Here is an 11,044-nt window from a genome sequence, read left to right on the forward strand (position 1 = left end):
GCCAAACCTACATTTTTTTCAAAGTAAAAGTATCAATTTTCAGTAAAGATTCCTAATAAATGAATATTCATATTAAAAAGTTGCACTTAAGTTATGCCTTCTCACTTAGGATCTTAAAAAGTGCTTTACAAGAAAAACATGATTTTAACTAGAAAAGAGGCACCAGGTAGAGCAAACATCTAGCCATCTAGAATATTTTAATCAAGAAAACACTCTCATGGGCTAGCAGAAAAATCAGTATAATATTTCATTTACCCCTAGGCACATGGTTCCTGTAAATCACCATCACTATCCTAACCGTTAAATAAATTCTAGAGGGGATACCAGAACACTGTTACATTGTCAGACCTGCCATAAACAGGTCAGCCTTGGAATTCCTCCTCTCATCATCAGCATATAAGAAAGAAAAAGAACTAGGGGCCATTCCTAAAAATTAGGAAGCAAGTCATAAAGCACGTGAACTCAGGACAAATTATTTCATACAATAAACATATGGAATAAGATAGTAGGAAATCCAATTAAATAAAGGGCATTAAGGAGTTCAGGAGACACCTACATTTGTTTATGGAGAAGAAGGGAATCAATGGCTATGGTTAAAAAAAAGCTGAGGAGTAAACATTAAAATAAACAACAAGAAGGGATAGGCATGCTGGGCTGGATGGCCATTTCCTCTTCCTAACACTTTTTTATGTTCTTAAACAATGCTGCTCTTCTATGTCCATCACCATGTCAAACTGTATTAAAAACATCTTGACTCAGCAAATTGAAAATACCATGACAGATACTGTGCCTAGGAACACCTATTCTCAAAGCTAATATGAATGGCTAAGCATTGTGCCTGCATCTGCTTGAGCTGAGATCTCAGTGATGACTGTTGATTAAAATGTCAAAGTTGGTATATACTAACGTAGAGTTGGTTCTAGGCATTGTTATCAAGAACTTGTATGGTTTATTTAATACTGTATGTGTATAGTCTGCAAATGTCACTGCATGATTTTTAAAGGGTCCACTGCAAAGAAACAGATCTTGGCAAGTAAGCGGTATTGAATTTTCTGTTATTTTAGAATATTCATTACACAGTCACTCAAATTCCCATAGCCTGCAATTGCTATACTGTTACTTCTTGATAATCCTAGTACATGAACAGGAGAAATGAATGAACTTTACTTCTCTTTAACTTTAGAGTGAAGATGTTACAGCAACAAAATGGCCAAACCAGCATTGCCAAGAAGAGACATACCGTATATAATCGTTCATTAGCCCGTTCGTTTATAAGCCGACACCCCAAAATGGATAGGTTAAAAATAGCAAAAACTGTATGACCCTTTCATAAGCCGACCCTATATTTCAGGGGTTGGAAAACTTTGGCTACCGGCCCGTCAGGGTAAGCCGCTGGCGGGTTGGGACGTTTTGTTTAGTTGGAGGGTCTGTAGGCATGGAGCCCCTCAGCTCCCTGTGGCCGCTGTTCACCATTCCCAGCCAATGGGAAAGAGCGCGCCACTTCCCACAGCTCCCATTGGCTGGGAACGGCAAACCACGGGCACAGGGAGCTGAGGGGCTCCATGCCTGCAGACGCTCCAGGTAAACAAAACGACAATGAATTAGATATTCAATTCCATAGAGTTTAAAATCATCAAATTTTGATGTAGACCCGTTTATAAGCCGACCCCCGCTCTTTGATGCATTACTTTTTTACCAAAAATATTCAGCTTATGAACGAATATATATGGTAATCTTTTTTAAAAAATAACAAAACACAAAAATATATATCGTCTGGCTACAATGATTATCAGCCTCATGTTCTGTTCTCCAAGTAGACTTCCTAGGTGTGGGGGAAAGTGGGGAAAATTAGATAATTATGGCAACATACTAACATATTTAACAGTGCTGGTTCCTTAAGATGTGGATCCTAGAGCTCCTCCTCTAGTTCTTCAAGCCTTCATGATGGCTTATGCATCTCCAAGTCTAGCAACCAGTTGCTTTTAGGCTTTGTCTTTTGTCTTTCAGAATTCCTTAATCCATATCCTAAGGTTCTGGTACCTTCCTCTGTTACTAGTCCTATAAATGGATCTAACAGTTGCTTTAACCCAAGTTAGAGGTTTTGGATATGTGTTCTGAAGCAGCAGATGTGTTTCACTGCAGAAAAGAAAAAAATGTAACAATTAAGAGATTGAATAGGAGTTTCTTCATAAAAAAAAATCAAAAAACAAAATAAGAGCTTCTTCAGACACTCGAAGAACTAACGTTCTTAAGAAGAGTTTTAGTTAAAACTAAATGTAAACTAAAATTCTAACTTGGAACTTAAACTTGGCAAATTTTTCCCAAACACATCTAGACATGATTGAAACAAAGTTATTTGTAGGAAGAGTAAACCATTTTAGACTGGATGGAGATAGACAGCAGGTATTCCTCAATTTGATAGTTTCTTCAAGAAGCCAGATTATCTTTGCCATTGTTTTGTTTCCTGTGGTTTTTCTCCTTTACAGACTCCTTTGATTTAACTCCTGACATTCAGGCAGGTTAACATCAAACAGATAACCTGAGAGGCATATAATATTTATAACAACTACTACACATATTTCCCTCAGTCTCCTCAACTACATACAACAAAACTAAGTCAAAAAATATTATTTAGGTTGCAAAGTCAAGCATTTGAAAATTAGGAGATACTGGATATAAGGTAGCTTGTGAAGCCTTAATTCTGACCCCTTCCTCCCCCGATGCATCCATCATGTACATTGAATGAGGCAGGGTTCGTGTAGAAAAAATAGTATGCAGTCATGTAAAGACTGATCATAATGCAGGCTCAAGGCTTTTAGGTAAAATGTTTTTGGACAGGAATAAAAATTCTAATAGGCAAATTTTAGCCTCAGACAGGTACTTGCCACTTCCAATGATTTCAATTTCACAGAAATACCGAAATCAGAAAAGGGGGGGGGGAAACTTCTTAGGTTATGTGCCAGTGCAGGATTTTTCCCTACAGGAGTGCTTTGTCCAGTCCACTTACAAATTATTCAGCAGTGGTCTTCCATCACGTTGTTAGGAAAACACATATGGAAACAGATTTCCATTAGGTTTCCAATTTTCCTCTAAGCAATACAGGATTCTGCCTATATACAGGGCCGGATTTCCAATTAGGCACAGGAGGCACATGTCAAGTATGCGATTTTCTAGCCCAACTGGGGTATTTTTAGCTGTCAGTTGCCAGGTTTTTTTTTAGCAGTTGTGGTATTTGGGGCTATTTTGCTGCTCCGCTGCTGCTAGCTGCACTGCTCAGAAGTTCTCAGGAGGGAGGGAGCCTCCTTAGCTGTCCCGCACTCTGCCAAGAAGCTCCACACACCACTTGTCTCACGTCGTATCCCTCCCCTTAGGTGATGTTTGCTGTGTGCGCAGAATTCTTGTCCAAGGGAGGCAGAATTCTTTTTTCTGCAGAAAATGTGCTGCAGTTTCAGCTTTTGCCCACCTGAGGCTGCTGTGGTGCCAGAACAGCCTGAGCTAGCTGAGGCTGACTAGTCTGGCGGGCGGCGGCAGCAAACAGCTAGCAGGCAGGTGGTGGGTGCATTTTTTCCTCAAGTGAAAAGTCACAGTAGCCTTCTTGGAGGAGGCAGAGCAGGCCACACAGGTGGCTGGGGTGGGTGGGTCACAGGGCCACATGGGGATGCGGGAGGAGGGCTCCAGGCATGGCCACATGGGGAGTTAGGGTCAGGCAGGTTCACATGGGGATGTGGGGGAGAGGCTCCAGACAGGCTCACAGGGAGATGCAGGAGGGGGGCTCCAGACAGGCTCACAGAGGGATGCAGGAGGGGGGGCTCCAGGCAGAGCCATATGGAGAGGCAGGGGGGCATTGAAGATGCTGTGCCTAGGAGCACGTAAGGTGTAAAAGCAGCCCTGCCTATATATGTATTTTGTTCCTCGCATCACATGGATTTTCCTCAGTTTGACTACAAGCTGATGAAAACAGAAGGACTACTGAGGTTTCTTCTCTACATGAATACGAATATATGTTGATAATATTGATGCTTCCATGGCATTGCTTAGATTCACACCAAAATAATTGAATTTGGCAGAAGTTTATTGGTGCTCTTGGCTGCATACAAGTACATGGAAGGAATAGAAACCAGGGAAGCAGAAGTATAGGGCCATGTCTTCACTGCAAAAAAAGGTTTTTTACCAAAAGTATAATATTATAGCAGAGGCAGAAGATTCGTAGCTCGTGGGCAGCAATGAATTAAGTGTCCCACTCAATCCAACTTAATGTAAAATTCCAGTGGAGACAAAGCTCTGTAGTTTTTACCTCCAGGTATCTAGTCGAGGTAAATCCAAATAGGAGGCATAGGGTTGACCTCCACTAGCTACATGGAAGTAAAAACTACCCATGCCTTGTCTCCATTAGGATTTTACATTTAGCTAGCTGTCCAGAGTTAGCTGTCATGATGTAAAAAACATCTTTTTAGTAATAAAGACAAAGTCTAACATGTACCTATGCTTCAGCAAGCCAGTAGCTTACTAGGTTCAAGGATATAACCACTTCTCAGGTCTTTGTTTCCTTCAGGCTTTAAACTAGGGCAACAATTCCTCTTTCCTTTGCACTGTAAATAAAAAGATGTTCTGCTAGTCCAGAAATAAAGGTAATGAAGACAGCACTTTTTATATTGATGTGCTTCCTGTCTTGTTTACGATAAAAACTATTTTGTTTTTAGAGGGGAAGTGTTCTAAGAAAAGCTTTTATAACAGGTTCAGAAGTATAAAAGCCATTTCAAGAGGAGGGCATTTCTACCTTTTATTTCCTTAGTCCTTGAAAGGGCTTTTTAAATGTTAACAGCTATGACTGCCTTCCTCAACTGATGCTCCTTTCTCAGCTCTTTCCCTTTATAGCTGTCTTTTTGACTGCGCTTACCATTTCCCCTTCTTCTCCTCTGAAAAAAAAAAAATCCAGAAAGAGACTAGACCTGAATTTTTGGTTGGCATCATGATACTAAAATATATAGCCTGAGACACTGAACAGATATCCTGTGCAAGTTAGATTTCAATTAAAAATGATCTTCCTCACATTTCCACTCACATATTGTATATTTTCCACTCTCCTTTGTGTTAATATCTATAGGTTGTCTGATGTGATCACTGCTAAATTGAGCTGGTCAGAAAAGAATATTTTCAGCTAAAACAAATCTGAAAATTTCAAGAGTTTTGGTTTTTCAAAATTGTTCAAGGAAAAAAAAAAAGACCACACCGGAAATTGTTCAAGAAAAAACAGAAAATTTTCAAAAGAAAGATTTTCTGCTAAAATTTCCTTTTTTACAAAATAGCTATTTTACTCTATAAATATGTTTAAAATTAAAAATATTGACCGGCTATACTGCTAAGCTTTCTTATAGAGAGGTTCTGCTAACATTCCCTTTTCCCAGAAGGATAGCTACTTTGAGGATCAGAATGTTCTTAGTTACAATAAAAATCCTAAACCACTTTGGTTGCTCCTAAATGCTCTGAATTATATGGGCTAATCTGTTAGCATATTAACAATTGATCCAGTCCAGTTACACTACACTTTGTATTTAGCATTTCCATAGTGCTTTCAACGTGCACAATGCTGTGCAATAAATCCTCAACAGTGCCTTGAGGCAAAGAGATATATCATCCCAATTTTACAGCTAAAGCAGAAAGGTGAAATAACTCACCCAAGGCCACATAATGAGTCAGTGGTGCAGCCAGGAGTATAATTCAGGAGATCCTGATTCCCAATCCTATTCCTCTATATCAAGCCATTTCTACATCGTCAGCTACCAAAAAATGTAGATACTATACAAGGCTCTTCAAAGCTAGGGAGACCTTGCAGAAGAGTTTCCATTATAGTCCCCTGCTTTCACATACATCTCTACCCCGATATAACATGAATTCGGATATAACGCGGTAAAGCAGCACTCCGGGGAGCGGGCGGGGCTGTGTACTCAGACGGATCAAAGCAAGTTCAATATAACACGGTTTCACCTATAACACAGTAAGATTTTTGGCTCCCGAGGACAGCGTTATATCGGGGTAGAGGTGTACTTACAACTTTTCAAAACATACACCTTTAGAACTGAAATTTGCTATGCTTTTATCTGCCAAAAGTTTGAGAAAAATCTATTTAAACATTTTTCAATTCAGCTAAAATAAAGCTGTAGTCATGCTTCTTTCAAGACAGAGGCTAGAGCTATAACAAATATAATTGAAGTCTGAAACTCAAAACTTGGCAGAGACAGACAATCCTCACTGAGGTCATTATTATGTATAATTTATTTCCAGTAGTTCTCACAATGCACTGGGCTCTTTCCAACTAGAAAAGAAGGCACGCTCCCCACACTGAGGGCAGAACTCACTATATAAAGACTCGGACAGAGGGCTGAGGGAAAAGTTATCAAATAATTTTGCCACCTCACTGTTCATCTGTTTTTCAAGATAATCAATAAATACATTAAACATCAGTTCCAATACGTAACCTGACAGCACCCCACCATTAACCTTTGGCTCTGCTGAAAGCCGACCATCTATTCTTACTCTGTTTTTTTGACTTGTGAACAGTTTTTCCCCCCATGCCATGACTGAACTTCTACTCATCACTTCAGGACTACTCAGTTTCCATAACAGCCTCATAACAACCTTGTGAAAGGCTTTTGGAAAGTCCAAATAAATGTCATCCAGACCGTTTTTATCCCCTATTTTGTTTACCCACTCAAAGAATTCTAACAGATTGGAGAAGCATAATTTTTCTTTACACAGACATGGTCTTTTGTCCCTATCTTATGCATCTAACAGGAGTTTCATAATTCTGTTTTTAATTATAATTTACCAGCTTTCCTGGTGCTGACATAAGACTCACTGGTAAAAGCCTATACACCTCTACCTCGATATAACGCTGTCCTCGGGAGCCAAAAAATCTTACCGCGTTATAGGTGAAACTGCGTTATATTGAACTTGCTTTGATCCACTGGAGTGCACAGCCCTGCCCCCCAGAGCGCTGCTTTACCGTGTTATATCCGAATTCGTGTTATATCGGGTCGCGTTATATCGGGGTAGAGGTGTACCAGAATTACTTAAAACACCTCTACAAAGAGAGGTAAAAAATTTGCCATCCTTCACTCCTAACTGATTTTAATGAAAAAGTCCATATTTTTGTTAGAGGATCAATCACTTAATTTTTATGTTACTCCAGAAGCCTTGGATCAGGGATGGCCAACCTGAGCCTGAGAAGGAGCCAGAATTTACCAATGTACATTGCCAAAGAGCCACAGTAATATGTCAGCAGCCCCCCATCAGCTCCCCACCCGCAGCGCCTCCCGCACACGGGTAGCCCTCCCTCCCCGCACCTCCCAGTCAGCTGTTTCGCGGCATGCAGGAGGCTGTAGGGGGAGGAACGAGGGCATGGCAGGCTCAGGGGAGGGGGCAGGAAGGGGTGGAGTGGGGGCAGAGCCTGTGGCAGAGCCAGGGGTTAAGCAGTGAGCACCCCTCGGCACATTGGAAAGTTGGCGCCTGTAGCTCCAGTCGGCAGGGGCGGCTCCAGGCACCAGCGCAGCAAGCACGTGCCTGGGGTGGCAAGCCGCGGGGAGCGGCCTGCCGGTCGCTGTGAGGGTGGCAGTCAGGCGGCCTTCGGCAGCATGCCTGCGGGAGGTCCACCGGTCCCGCGATTTCAGTGGCAATTCGGCGGCGGGTACGCCGAAGCCGCAGGATCGGCAGATCACCCGCAGAAACATTGCCAAATCCGCAGACTGCCTGCAGGCAGTCTGCCGAAGGCCGCCTGATTGCCGTGCTTGGGGCGGCAAAAACATAGAGCTGCCCCTGCCAGTCGGTGCCTATACAAGGAGCCGCATATTAACTTCTGAAGAGCCGCATGTGGCTCCGGAGCCACAGGTTGGCCACCCCTGCCTTGGATGAATACTATCCAGTCCTGATGACTTGTGGCTCTTTAATTTAGAAATCCCTTTCCTCAGCCTTCCTGCAAGTACACACACCTTAGACTGGGTTTATTGCAGGTCATTTGTGAGAGCCCATTATTAAAATACTACCAGGACATCATTGTTCCTATACAATTAACAATACAATAAGCCACGTGGATCTTACTATTTTACAAAAAACCTGCACTGCATATCACAGCAAGCCACAATTTAAAAGAAAGCTCATCTGAGCTTTGGGTTAATTTTAGAGTACAACAATATTTCTCATTTCTTTGTACTTTTCTTAAAAAAACAATAAATTGCAACATTTTGCAATTCCATTCCTTAATGATGCTACTGTTGTCGAGATAAACAATCACAGCTATGGTTTTTTTTGGAATCACATGAGACAACATGATCTTTTTGGTAAGAAGTTTTTTTTATAAGGAAACAAGTCCTTAGGCTAACCAACACATAAACTGACTGTTGTAAATGTTCAATATAAAAAGTGAAAAAGATACAATTCCACTACATTTTCAAGGCACTGGAACTTCCATTAACATTTACAGGAGTCAAGGTGCAGCTATAACTCTACAAAACTTTTGGAAAGTTAAAGCTAGTGTGGTTTTATTATTACTGTATCACTATTCTACTGTGGGATAATGTGATTAAAAAGGTAAAATTTGTAATTATATTAAAATATGACTAGAGTTAGTGGACCATCTACAAAAGAGATTATTTTACATTCCCAGACAAAATAAAAAAAAAATCTCCATTAAGATTGCAAGTTAATTCAAAAGAACGTCATCCTAATATTGTATTATAAAACAAAAAGCAAAAATTTGAAAGCCATGAAATTCAGAATTAAGTTTCTACAAACAACTTTAACTCTGACCTCGTATCTCTATCCAGGTCTACCTGGATGCTGTTCTATCCAATGTACTACAAAACACTAGATCAGGGGTCGGCAACGTTTGGCACGCGGCTCGCCAGGGCAAGCACCCTAGCGGGCCGGGCCAGTTTATTTACCAGCTGACGCGGCAGGTTCGGCCGATCGCGGTCCCCATTGGCCGCGGTTCGCCGTCCCGGGCCAATGGGGGCGGCGGGAAGCCATGGCCAGCACATCCCTCGCCCGCGCCGCTTCTCGCTGCCCCCATTGGCCCGGGACGGCGAACCGCAGCCAGTGGGGGCCACGATCGGCCGAACCTGCCGCATCAGCAGGTAAATAAACTGGCCCGGCCCGCTAGGGTGCTTGCCCTGGCGAGCCGCGTGCCGAATGTTGCCGACCCCTGCACTAGATCTGCTGAACCTTCTACTCTGTCTACACTGCAGAATGCTCATCTATCAGCCACTCCTGCTTTTCTTTGATTCTGCTTCACTTCTGGGAGGGAATTGGGGGAGCAGGGTGGAATCTGAAGCACAGGCTTAGGCAATTTTGAAAATTTTACACAGGTGACTGAGAAGCTTATATCCCATTTTCCAATGTGACTGTCCATGGGACTTAGGCTTCTAAATATGTCTAAGTCACTTTGGAAAATGGGATTTAGGCTCCTCAGTCACTTAGGCATTTTTGAAAATTTGCTTCTTTGTAGCCACCAAGAAATTTTCCTTGTTTAACTTTAACATGTTTTTACATAAATGTAGTTAAACCAATGCAAACTCTGTGAGCGCTTTCAGTTTAAGAGTGGCTTATTTTGGTTTAGTAAAAACGGATTCCTTAAGTAATCAAGCTAAACCAAGATAAACATGGCTTAAAAACTGAAATAAAAGTATCAACACATTCATTTGCATCAGTTTAACTGAATCAGTTTAAAATCTTTCCTTTAGTTAAACTGGTGCAATTTTCTAGTAGCATGAAAAAAATCACAGTGGAGGAGGATTACAGTTAGTATTAATGTAGGAGGGTAGGAGCCACAGAGATGGCTGTGCATTTACCTGTCTAGAGATCTACTGAGTCTGAAGTAAAATTTCAGTTTCATTAAAATTTATCAAGACTGTCCCTCTAGATTAAGACAATCCCAGAAAAGAGGAACCTCTGCTTCCAGGAAAAAGAGAAACTAAATGGGGAGAACTACTTAGATGAATACCATCCAGTCCTGGTGACTTAAGGTATTTTCACCTCCATGAATGACAAGTCACTAATTTACCTCCTAAGGCTTCTGAACAGTAGCAACAGGTGCAAGGGAAGTCGGGCTTTTATTCCCTGTACTCTTTAGGAGTGGTAATTAGAAGGCTTTGGGGCTCCAGATGCAATGCAGCAATAACTGATGGAATCAGGAGATGGGGGAGAAGATATGGTTGCTGGGTGGGAGGGAAACTGAGGGAGTTAATGGAGTGAACCTTGAGGAGTTGTTATAATAGGGAAATAGGACCCAGGGATAGGTTACTGGGGTGTGAGTAGGAGAGCGTGGAGGAGAAGGATGGATACTTGGTTTGAGTGAGAAACAGACTGCAAGCCAGAAAGGGCCAAGGGCAGGGAGCAGTCAGAGGGGAGGCAGAAAAAAGACTGCCAGTCTGTTTCATATGTCACCACAGTGCACCTGAGAGGGGTAATTGTTGGGAAAATGCTGCTCAGTCCCTGCAACAATGATTGGTGTATGAGCTCTTAGCAAGCTGAGAAAATATGTGTGTGTATGTGTGAGGGAGATCCACAAGCATTGTTATTTACTATTTGTATTACTATGGTGCATACAAACCCTAATTCTGAAGCTGGACATCATTGTGCAAGGCACTGTACAAATACAGAACAAAAATATAGTCCCCACCCCAAACAGCTTACAAGCATGACTGTTACTCTCTAAGTATGATACTTAGCAAAATTGTGGCACCCCAAGTGAAATATAAAGAAAGAAAGAAAAGAGAGAAGGCACATACACCAGTGACAAATGCACTCACTTACTTCAGGTAAATGTTTCCCTAAGGTCCTAGGTCTTCTGAATTTGAGTCTCATGAGAAAATAGCCTTGCTTAGGTCCTCATGAAAGGTACCTTCTTGGAATTATGGGATATGGCCTGCATGGGCTGTAGACTTATAAGCTTCCACAGCACCACATAATGGCAGAAATGTAGTATTGCAGCCTTCTATGGTGATGAATTGTTTATTTTGTTTTTCTGGTGGTGCCTTTTCTTGGGTGGATA

Source organism: Emys orbicularis, chromosome 4 (assembly GCF_028017835.1).
Source record: "Emys orbicularis isolate rEmyOrb1 chromosome 4, rEmyOrb1.hap1, whole genome shotgun sequence".
Lineage (NCBI taxonomy): Eukaryota > Metazoa > Chordata > Testudines > Emydidae > Emys > Emys orbicularis.